Here is a 10,525-nt window from a genome sequence, read left to right as displayed (position 1 = left end):
ATGAGGTCACATATGTAATACCTTAATCAATAAAGAAATTAAAGATTGAAAAAAAAAATAAAAAAAATAAAGTGAATAAAAGAAAAAAAAAGAAAGAAAGAAGAGTTACCCCTGCTACCTCTGCTAATAAAGACTGGGCAGGATAGATGCACGACAAACAAGATACCAAAGTGAGAATAAAGGCATACTTCAGGAAATGCTCGCAAACTCATGTATGCTCATTCACATATTCATTCAGCCACTTCCCAACTCACTGCCCCAGGAATCCCAGGCCCAGAAGGAAAGGAAATCTTTGGGGGAGGGAGCTATCAGTGCAGGTCCTGATGAGGGGCCCAGGTTGGCCAAATGGATAACTTTGAGATTGGGTGACTCTAGCACTGTCCAATAGAACTTTCTCTCTAATGAACTAACTGTTCAGTATAGCAGCCATTAGCCACATGTAGGGATTGAACACTGGAAATGTGGCTAATATGACTGAGGATCTGAATTTAAAATTTTATTTAATTTAAATATATTTACATTTAAATAGCTAGTAGCTACCATATTGGGCAGTGGAGCTCTAGACCAAAATTCAGTATATTTAAAACACTGAGGAAAAAATAAAAAGAGGGAGAAAGAGAGAGAGAGGGAGAGAGAACTCATGGACATGGAGAACAGTGTGGTGATTGCAGGGGTGGCGGGGAATATGTGGAGGGGAAGTGGTTGGAGGTGGAAGAGGGAATAAATGGTGATGGAAAAAAAGGAAAATAAAATAAAGGGAAAAAAAGAATAAAATGACAATAAATACATATCTATCAACAATGGAGCTCTTTGCTTACAATGTGTGAGGCATTGTTCTGAGGTCTTGACATGTATCAACTCATTTAATCTCACAAATTTTCTACATGGAAGTTACTATTACTCAAACTTTACAGATGAGGAAACTGAGACTCCTGAGACAGGTGAAGAAATTTGTATTTGGTTATACAAAGTGAGGGAACAGCAAAGCTGGGGTGCAAACCCAAGTAGTCTGGCTCTAAAATCTACATTTTAATCTAGAATATTATAAACACATATATTGGAGAGTGCTGAAATTTCTTCAAGCCCTCATATCTAATCTAATAATAGACAAACAGGGTAATTGACCATACCTTAGCTACGCCTCCCCTTGGCTAATCAGCAAGATATGCAAATTAACCACCAACAAAGATGGCGGTTAATTTGCATATGCGGCTCCGGCTGGAGCAGCGAAGGGAAGACTGAAGGCTCCGGCCGGAGCAAAGGCCTGGGTTCCGGGTGCCTGAGGAAAACTAGTGCCGGCAGCCAGGGGAAGGGAAGGCCTATTGCACGAATCTCTTCGTGCAACGGGCCTCTAGTATGAATATATATATTCATATATCTATGTATGTGTGTGTGTGTGTGTTTGTGTATAGTTATATAAAGTAATAAATATAATGGTATATTGTTGGGTTTGTAAGATATTTAGACATTATATATATATCAAGAAAATCACAAACAGAAGGGGAGGAAAAAGAGCTACATAGGAGTAATATTTCTGTATTTCACTAGAATTATGTTAGTATAAATCTGAAGCTGATTCTGATAAATTAATATGTATGTAGTAAGCACTGGTGCAAATACTAAGGATATAATTTTAAAATATAGCAAAAAATCATTAATGAAATTAAAATGCAACATTAGAAAATGTTCACTTAATGTAAGAGAGGAATAGATATGAGACATATAGAAAACAGTGAAATGTCAGAGGTAAATCCAACTATATCAGTAATAATATAAAGTGTGAATGGCCCTGGCCGGTGTGGCTCAGTTGATTAGGTATCGACCTATGCACCAGGAGGTCACAGGTTTGATTCCTGGTCAGGGCACATGCCTAGGTTGTGGGCTTGGTCCCCAGTTGGGGGCATGCAGGAGGCAGCCTATCAATGATGTTTCTCTTCCATTGATGTTTTCTATCCATTTCAATTTTTAATAATGGCTAGAACAACTAGGCAGAAGATGAAGAAGAAAATGGATGACCTGAACAATACTATAAAGTGACTAGACCTAATAGACATCTATAGAATACTCCAGGATACACATTCTTTGGAAGTGCACAGGGTATATACTCCAGAACAGACCATATGCTAGGCAATAAAACAAACTACAATAAATGTGAAAGATTATAAATAATGCTAAGTATGTTTTCTGCTAACATGGAATGAAAGAAGTAAACAAAAAGAAATTTGGGAAAATCACAATTATGTGGAAATTAAACAACGCACTCCAAAATGACCAAAGAATCAAAGAAGAAATAAAAAGGGAAATTAGAAAACATATTGAAATGAATGAAAACAAAGACACAACATACCAAAACTTATGGGACACAGCTAAAGCAATGCTTAAAGGGACATTTATTGCTAATGCCTATATTAACTGTCTGTATGAAAAAAGAAGAAAAATCTCAAATCAACAACCTAACCTTCCACCACAAGACCCTGAAAAGAGAGGAAACTAAACCTAAAATAAACAGAAGGAAGAAAGTAATAAAGACTAGAAAGAAACTAATGAAACAGAGACTTAAAAAACAAAAACCGGTTCTCTGTAAATATCAACAAAATTGGCAAATCTTTAGATTGATTATCCAGGAAGAAAAGAAAAAAAAACAAAATTACTAGAGTCAGAAATGAAAGAGGACATTACTACTGACTTAGAAATAAAAGGATTATAAAGGAATACTATGAATAATTGTATGCCACTATGTTAGATAACTTAGCTCAAATAGACAAATTCCTAGAAAGACATGAATTCTACCAAACATGTAAAGAAGAATTAATACCACTTCTTCACAAACTTTTCCCAAAAAATAGAAGAGGAGTGAATAATTATCCTGTTACCAAAACCATAGTAGGGCCGTGAAGGAGGCAGCTGATCAATGATTCTCTCTCATCGTTGATGTTTCTATCTTTGTCTTCCTCTCCCTTCCTCCCTGAAATCAATAAAATTGTTGGTTTGACATCTAAGAATCAATCAACGTAAAACACCATATTAATAGAACGAAGAACAATCTCAAAAGGTGCAAAAAGCATTTTAAAAAATTCAATGCCTTTCTATAATAAAAACACAGCAAACTAGGAATAGAAAAGAACTTCCTCAACTTGACAAAGACCATCTATGAGAAATGCACAGCTAACATACTTAATGGTGAAAAATTGGGTATTTTCCCCTTAAGATCAGCAACAAGACAAGGATGTTTACTCTGTCCACTTCTGGTCAATACTGTGCTAGTGGTTCTAGCCATGAAAGTTAGGCAAGAAAAAAATAAAAGGCATCAGACTGAAAAAGACAGAAGTAAAACTATCTGTATTCATAAATGACATGATGTTATAGAGAAAATCCTAAGGACTCCACTAAAAACTACTAGAACTAAATTGGATCTTGCTACCTTGTTCAGCAGAATAAAATTTCAATATACCAAAATCAATTATATTTCTATATACCTGCAATGAACAATCCAAAAATGAAATTTACAATAGCATAAATAAGAATAAAATACTTAAGAATACATTTAACAAAAGTGCAAGAATTGTACATTAAAAACCAAAAAACATTGTTTAAAGAAAATATAAAAATGGAAAAACATCTCATGTCCATAGATTGGAAGACTTCATATTATTAAACTGACAATAACCCCCAAACTGATCTATAGATTAAGTGCAATCCCTATCAAAATTCCTGCAAATGTTTACAGCAGCATTATTCATAATAGTCAAAAGGTGAAAACAACCCAAATCTCCATCAACTAATAGGTTAAAAAATGTGGTATGGAATATTATTTGACTAAAAAAAAACAATAAAGTACTAATACATGATACAACATGAATGGATTTGAAAACATCTTAAGTGAAAGATGCCAGTCACAAAAGACAACATATTACATGGTTCCATAGATACAGAAAATAGATTCGTGGTTTCATAGGGTTAGGGAGGGTAGGGGAGGATAAGGAATGATAGCTAAAGGGTACAGGCTTTCTTTTTGAGGTGAGGAAAATGTTCTAACATTGACTGTGGTTGCATATATCTGTGAATATACTAAAAACACTGAATTGTACACTTTCAATATCACAACAAAGCTGTTAAAATGAAAAAAAAAAGGAAGGGGACACCAATATAGATCCTCCGAATACTTAAAGTATAGACATATTATGATCAACTGTATGCCAATAAACTCAATAATATAGATAAAACTGTCAAATTCCTTGAAAGACACAAATTATCAAATTCACTAAAAGAAAAAAAAAACCTGAACAGAAGAGTGGTATTTAACCATCAGTTCTCTAGAAGAAAATAAAACCCCTGATTCGTAAACTTACGTAATTTCTGTGGTGCAAACCATGGCCAATTTTAAATTACTATCAATTTGACATCACTCAATGAAGACTGGTTAAGAGATGGTAACAATCAGCTCGTATTAACTGGTATAAGTCAGTTCTAGCATGTCACTACCTGTATCTAAAAAAGAAAATTAAATTGTTATTAAAAACCTTCCAAGAGCCCTAGCCATTGTGGCTCAGTTGGGTAGGTATTGTCCAGTGAACCAGGAGGTTGCCAGTTCAATTCCCAGTCAGGGCACATGCCTGGGGTTTTGGGTCCCATCCCCTGTAGGAGGAATGCAGGAGGCAGTTGATCCATGTTTTGCTCTCACATCAGCTGTTTCTCAGTCTTTCTCCATCTCCCTTCCTCTTTTTCTAAAAAGCAATAAAAAAAAACCTTTAAAAAAAAGGAAGACATTTATGGGGGGAAAAAGGAGACATATGTAATACTTTCAACAATAAAGAATTTTTTAAAAGGAGGACATTTAAAACACACACACAAATTTCCAAGAAAACTCTAGGCCCAGATGTCTTCACTAGTGAATTCCATCAAACATTTAAGGATGATATAATACCAATTTTAACCAAACTCTTTCAAAAAGTAGAGGAAGAGTTCTCCTCTATATATAATGGGGCCAGAATTACCCTGATACTAAAACAAACCCACTACCAGAAAACTAAGACCAATATATTTCATAAACATACATTTTTAAAATTTTGGGAAATTGGCCCTGGTCATCAGTTGGTTGAGCATTGTCCCATGTACTGAGAGGTCGTCAGTTTGATTCCCAGTGAGGGCACATACCCAGGTTGCAGGCTCAGTCCCCAGTGGGGGTTATACAGGAGGCAGCCAATTGAGGTATCTCTCTCATTAATGTTTCTCTTTCTCTCCCTCTCCCTTTCTCTCTAAAATCAATAAAAAACATATTTTAAAAAATTTGGGAAACTGAATCCAGCTGTATATAATAAATACATCATGACAAAGTGAGGTTTATCCCATAAATGCAAAGTTGGCTGAGCATTTAAAAGTCAGTTTAATTCAACAAATTAATGTAATAAAGGAGAAAAATTATCCTAAAGCAGTCAATTATCTATTGACTGTCTCAACAGATAAAGATAAGGCATTTGAGAAAAGACAATAATACCTATTTATGATAAAATCTCTCAGGAGACTATAAGTAGAAAGGAAATTCCTCAGCCTGAAATAAGGCATCTATGAAAAAACTACAGCTGACATCATACTTATAATAGTGAAAGACTGAATGCTTTCTTCCTGTAATGATGCAAGGATATCTGCTCTCACCACTGCTATTCAACAATGTACTGGAAATCCTAGTTAGTGCAATAGGCAAGGAAAGAAAAGGCATATAGATGGGAAAAGTAAAACTTTTTTATTGTTAATTTTCACCCAATGATATTTTTCCATTGATTTTTAGAGTGTGGAAGGGAGGGGGAGAGACACACACACAGAGAGAAACATCAATGTGAGAGAGATGCATCGACTGGTTGCCTCCCACATGCGCCTGAATGGGTGCCCTTGACCAGAATTGAACCCACAACCCTTTAGTCCACAGGCCGATGCTCTACCCATTGAGCCAAACCACCTAGGGCAAGAAGTAAAACTTTTTGTTTGCAGGAATATCATGAGTGTGTAGAATGCCCTAGAATCTATAAAAAGTTATTAGAACTGCCTGGCCAGTATCTCTCAGTGGTTGAGCATTGACCCATGAATCAGGAGGCAAGGGTTCCATTCCCAGTTAGGCCATGTGCCTGGGTTGCAGGCTCAATGCCCAGCAGGGGGCATGCAGGAGGGAGCCGATTGATGATTCTCTCTCATCGTTGATGTTTCTCTCTCTCTCTCTCTCTCTCTCTCGAATAAAAAAAATATTTTTATAAAATGTTATTAGAACTAATAAGTGCATTTAGCATGGTCTCAGGATTAAAGGTCAATATACAAAAATCAAATATGTATATTATATATAAATAATTAGAAAATGAAAAAAATTAAATACCATTTGCAATGGCATTAAAAAGCATGAAGTAATTTGGAATAAATTTTATGCATGACATGAAGACTATGATATATTGTTGAGAATAATTATGGAAGACCTAAAAAAAATGGCAAAGTATAGCATGTTCACATATCAGAAGACTCAATAGTGTCAAAGTAGCAATTCTTTCCAGATTAATCTGTATATTCAATATAATTTCAAGTAAGATCCCAGCTGGCTTTTTGTGTGAGAATCGACAAGCTGATTCTAAAATCTGTGAGGAAATCCATGGGAATTGTGGCAGTTAAAACAATCTTTAAAAATAACAACATCAGAGGACTGACAATACCTGACTTTGAGCTTCCTATAAAGTTGCAGTAATCAAGACAGCATGGTATTCGCAAAAGGACAGGAAAGAAGAAATGCAAGATGTATGTCTGCCATTCTCATTGCCTCACTTGCATACTGTATTCCCTATGCCCCATAAGCACAAAATTCTAATACACTCTTGATGTATGGGGAATCTGGCAACACTCAAACATGTAAATGGTAAGCCTATTACTTTTATGATTGCTGACAGACAGGAAAGGCCACCCTTTTCGTTCCATTCAGAACTTACTTCCAACACAGAATCTTATTTTAAGAAAGACAAATGACCAAGAAACCCAATCATAGCATTTCTCACATGTGTTACTTCCCCGCATTTGCCAACCACTTACGTTGAAAATGATGACAAAGAAGGGAAAGATAGAGCAACCACAGTTCCTTTTCCTTTCAGTCCTGTAGAATATGCACATGTGCATGTATCAAGAAGTGAAATAAAAACAGTTGAGTTAATTTTGTGCAGCATTTCCACTGTTCTGGTAAGAAGTAAATATGCATGTATGAGCTACAGAAATATGAGTTGTGCAAATCTGGTGACTCTGCATGAGTCAGATACTCATGTTTGCATTTAAAATTGGCATTGTAGACCTAGCCGTTTTGGCTCAGTGAATAGAGCGTCAGCCTGCGGACTGAAGGGTCGTGGGCTCGATTCTGGTCAAGGGCACATGCCCGGGTTATGGGCTCAATCCCCAGTAGGGGGCATGCAGAAGGCAGCTGATAAATTATTCTCTCTCATCATTGATGTGTCTATCTCTCTCTCCTTCTCCCTTCCTCTCTGAAATCAATAAAAATATTAAAAAAAATAAAATTGGCATTGTACAATTAATTCATGTTAATAACTTAAAATTTTAATTTTTCTTTACTTAGAATAATATTAAATGATAAATAAAAAGCACCATGACAAGGGCAACATCAATGGTCATAAATCATATTGATAGCATGTAGCCTTGATATGATGCAATGAAATAGCACTTTATCTCTGTGATCTTCCTCCCCAAAACCCATAACCCTAGTCTATCCAAGAGAAAAACACCAGCCAAATCCTAATAGATGGGCAATCTACAAATACCGGACTAGTATACTCAGAATTGTAAAGGTCATCAAAATCAGAGACAGTCTGAGCCCTAGCTGGGTTGCTCAGTTGGCTGGAGCATTGTCCCATACACCAAAAGTTTGTGGGTTCGATACCTGGTCAGGGAACATACCCAGGTTGTGGGTTCCATCCCTGATCCCGGAGCGTGCAGGAAGCAACTGATCAATGTTTCTCTCACATCGATGTTTCTCTCTTTCCCTTTTTCTCTCTCAAAATCAATTAAAAAACATCTCCTCAGGTGAGGATTAAAAAAAAAAAAATCAAAGAAAGTCTGAGACACTGTCACAGCCAAGAGGAGCCCAAGGAGATGTGACAACTAAAAGCAACAGGGTATCCTGGAGAGGATCCAGGAGAAGAAAAAAAGGGCATTAAGTAAAAACAAAGGAAATATGAATAAAGTATAGACTTTAATAACAATATATCCATATTGGTTCATTAATTATAACAAATGTACCATACTATTGTAAGATGCTACTGGGTGTGAAGTATATGGGAATTATTTATTGCAGCGGTTCTCAACCTGTGGGTCGCGACCCCTTTGGGGGTCGAATGACCCTTTACAGGGGTCGCCTAAGACCATCGGAAAACACATATGTAATTACATATTGTTTACAGTAGCAAAATTACAGTTATGGAGTAGCAACGAAAATAATTTTATGGTTGAGGGTCACTACAACATAAGGAACTGTATTAAAGGGTCGCAGCATTAGGAAGGTTGAGAACCACTGCTTTATTGTATCTTCTCAACTTCTCTGTAAAACTAAAACTGTTCTAAAAAAAGGAAGTCTATTTAAAAAAAAACATGAAAAGTCTGCCAAAACCGGTTTGGCTCAGTGGATAGAGCGTCGGCCTGCGGACTGAAGGGTCCCGGGTTTGATTCCGGTCAAGGGCATGTACCTGGGTTGCAGGCACATCCCCAGTAGGAGATGTGCAGGAGGCGACTGATCGATATTTCTCTCTCATCGATGTTTCTAACTATCTCTCTCCCTTCCTCTCTGTAAAAAATCAATAAAATATATTTTAAAAAAATAAAAAAATAAAATAAAAAAACATGAAAAGTCAAAAGAGAGATGATAGAAAGAAAAACTTTATACTTGTATTTTAGTACTTTTGATGATATTCTTGTTTTTTAAAAAGTATTCCACAGCCTGGCCGGTGTGGCTCAGTGGTTGAGCATCGACCTATGAACCAGGAGTTCACAGTTCAATTCTCAGTCAGAGTACATACTCGGGTTTCGGGCTCAATCCCCAGTTGGGATGCGTGCAGAAGGCAGCCAATCAATGATTCTCTCTCATCATTGATGTTTCTATCTCTCTCTCCCTCTCCCTTCCTCTCTGAAGTCAATTAAAAATATATTTTAAAAAGTATTCCACAATAAAGAATTTATTTTTTATTCTTTCGGCTTTTGAACAAGAGGCCTCACATTGTCATTTTACACTAGCCATGCAAATTATGTTGCTTACCTTGCCTCTGTCCCAACCTGTCACCCAGACATCAGATTGGTGTCTAGGCCCTTTTGAGTCTCTGAAAGGCTAAGAATAAAGCTGTGAGTGTGTCAGAGTCCAGCAGAGAAGGCCAGCATATGATGAGGTCTATGCTCTGAGCTCTTCTAGATCCTGGGAAAGGCAGCAGCAGCCACAGAATACAGAGGTCCCCACTCAGCCCTAGTGGTGTTTCTACGAGAAGCCCCCCCTCACCACGGTGGACAGCATGGAGTAGTAGCATCCTAGAGCTGGGGGGGGGGATCTCATTCATTTTTCTACCACAACTCATTGCTCTACATTTTAGAAAGGAGAACATAGAAGCACAGAGAGGGGTAGAAGACTCCCAGGCCTCCAGAGCCCTCCAGCGAGTGAGTGACAGCCCAAGTCCTGCCCAGCCCAGAGCCTGGTGTTGCCTCCCTTTGACCCAGATTGGCCCTGCCTTCCCCGGGCCTGAGTATTTCCTAGCAGCCTCAGTTGTTATCCCACATTTCCTCAAAGACCCTTCCTTGTTTCTCTGGGCAAGTACAGGGTGTGTGTGTAGGCCCTGGTAGGATAAGGCCAGAAGCAGAAAAGAGAAGGCTCTAGTCATTGCATTTCCCACTTGACCATTTCCTCTGGGGTGGAGGTGGGGGAGGAGAGTCTGAGAGCCACAGCGTGGACAAGGCCTAGTGTAGCCCACATTAGCAAGTCTTGAGACCAAAGAACTGCCATGGGTGTCACTAGGAAAGAATGCAGAGGCAGCGGCAGCGGGAGAAACTTCAGAGCTGGAGAGCAGAACTCAACTCCAGGCTGACTGGCCGTGAAAACTGAAATCAGATCTCCAAGGAGTCTGTGCTGTAGAGGGGCTCAGAGGGAGGAGGGCTCTGATCATGCTGCAGAAGTGTAGCCTCACCAGGGTACAGGAATCCCTGAACCAGAAACCTGTGGGTTTCCTCAGATCCCTTATAGAACGGCCACGCCCCTGGAGACTGTTGTCATGGCAGCAGCTGCCAGGGCTGACTGTCTTTCCCCTGCACCCTGGCTGCCTTGCCAGCCTTTAGCTCCTGTTACATGAAAAGGCCTGTGCTGCCCACTCCAGCTGCACATAAAGGTGTCTGGAGCCCACTGCCCAGGAACAGTTGTTTTTTGTGGTTTTTTTTTAATATGTGTGTGTGTGTGTGTGTATATATATATATGTGTGTGTGTGTGTGTGTGTGTGTGTGTATATGTGTGTGTGTATATATA

The sequence above is a fragment of the Myotis brandtii genome, unplaced genomic scaffold (genome assembly GCF_000412655.1).
Source record: "Myotis brandtii unplaced genomic scaffold, ASM41265v1 scaffold2186, whole genome shotgun sequence".
Lineage (NCBI taxonomy): Eukaryota > Metazoa > Chordata > Mammalia > Chiroptera > Vespertilionidae > Myotis > Myotis brandtii.
This window is presented reverse-complemented; position numbering follows the sequence as displayed.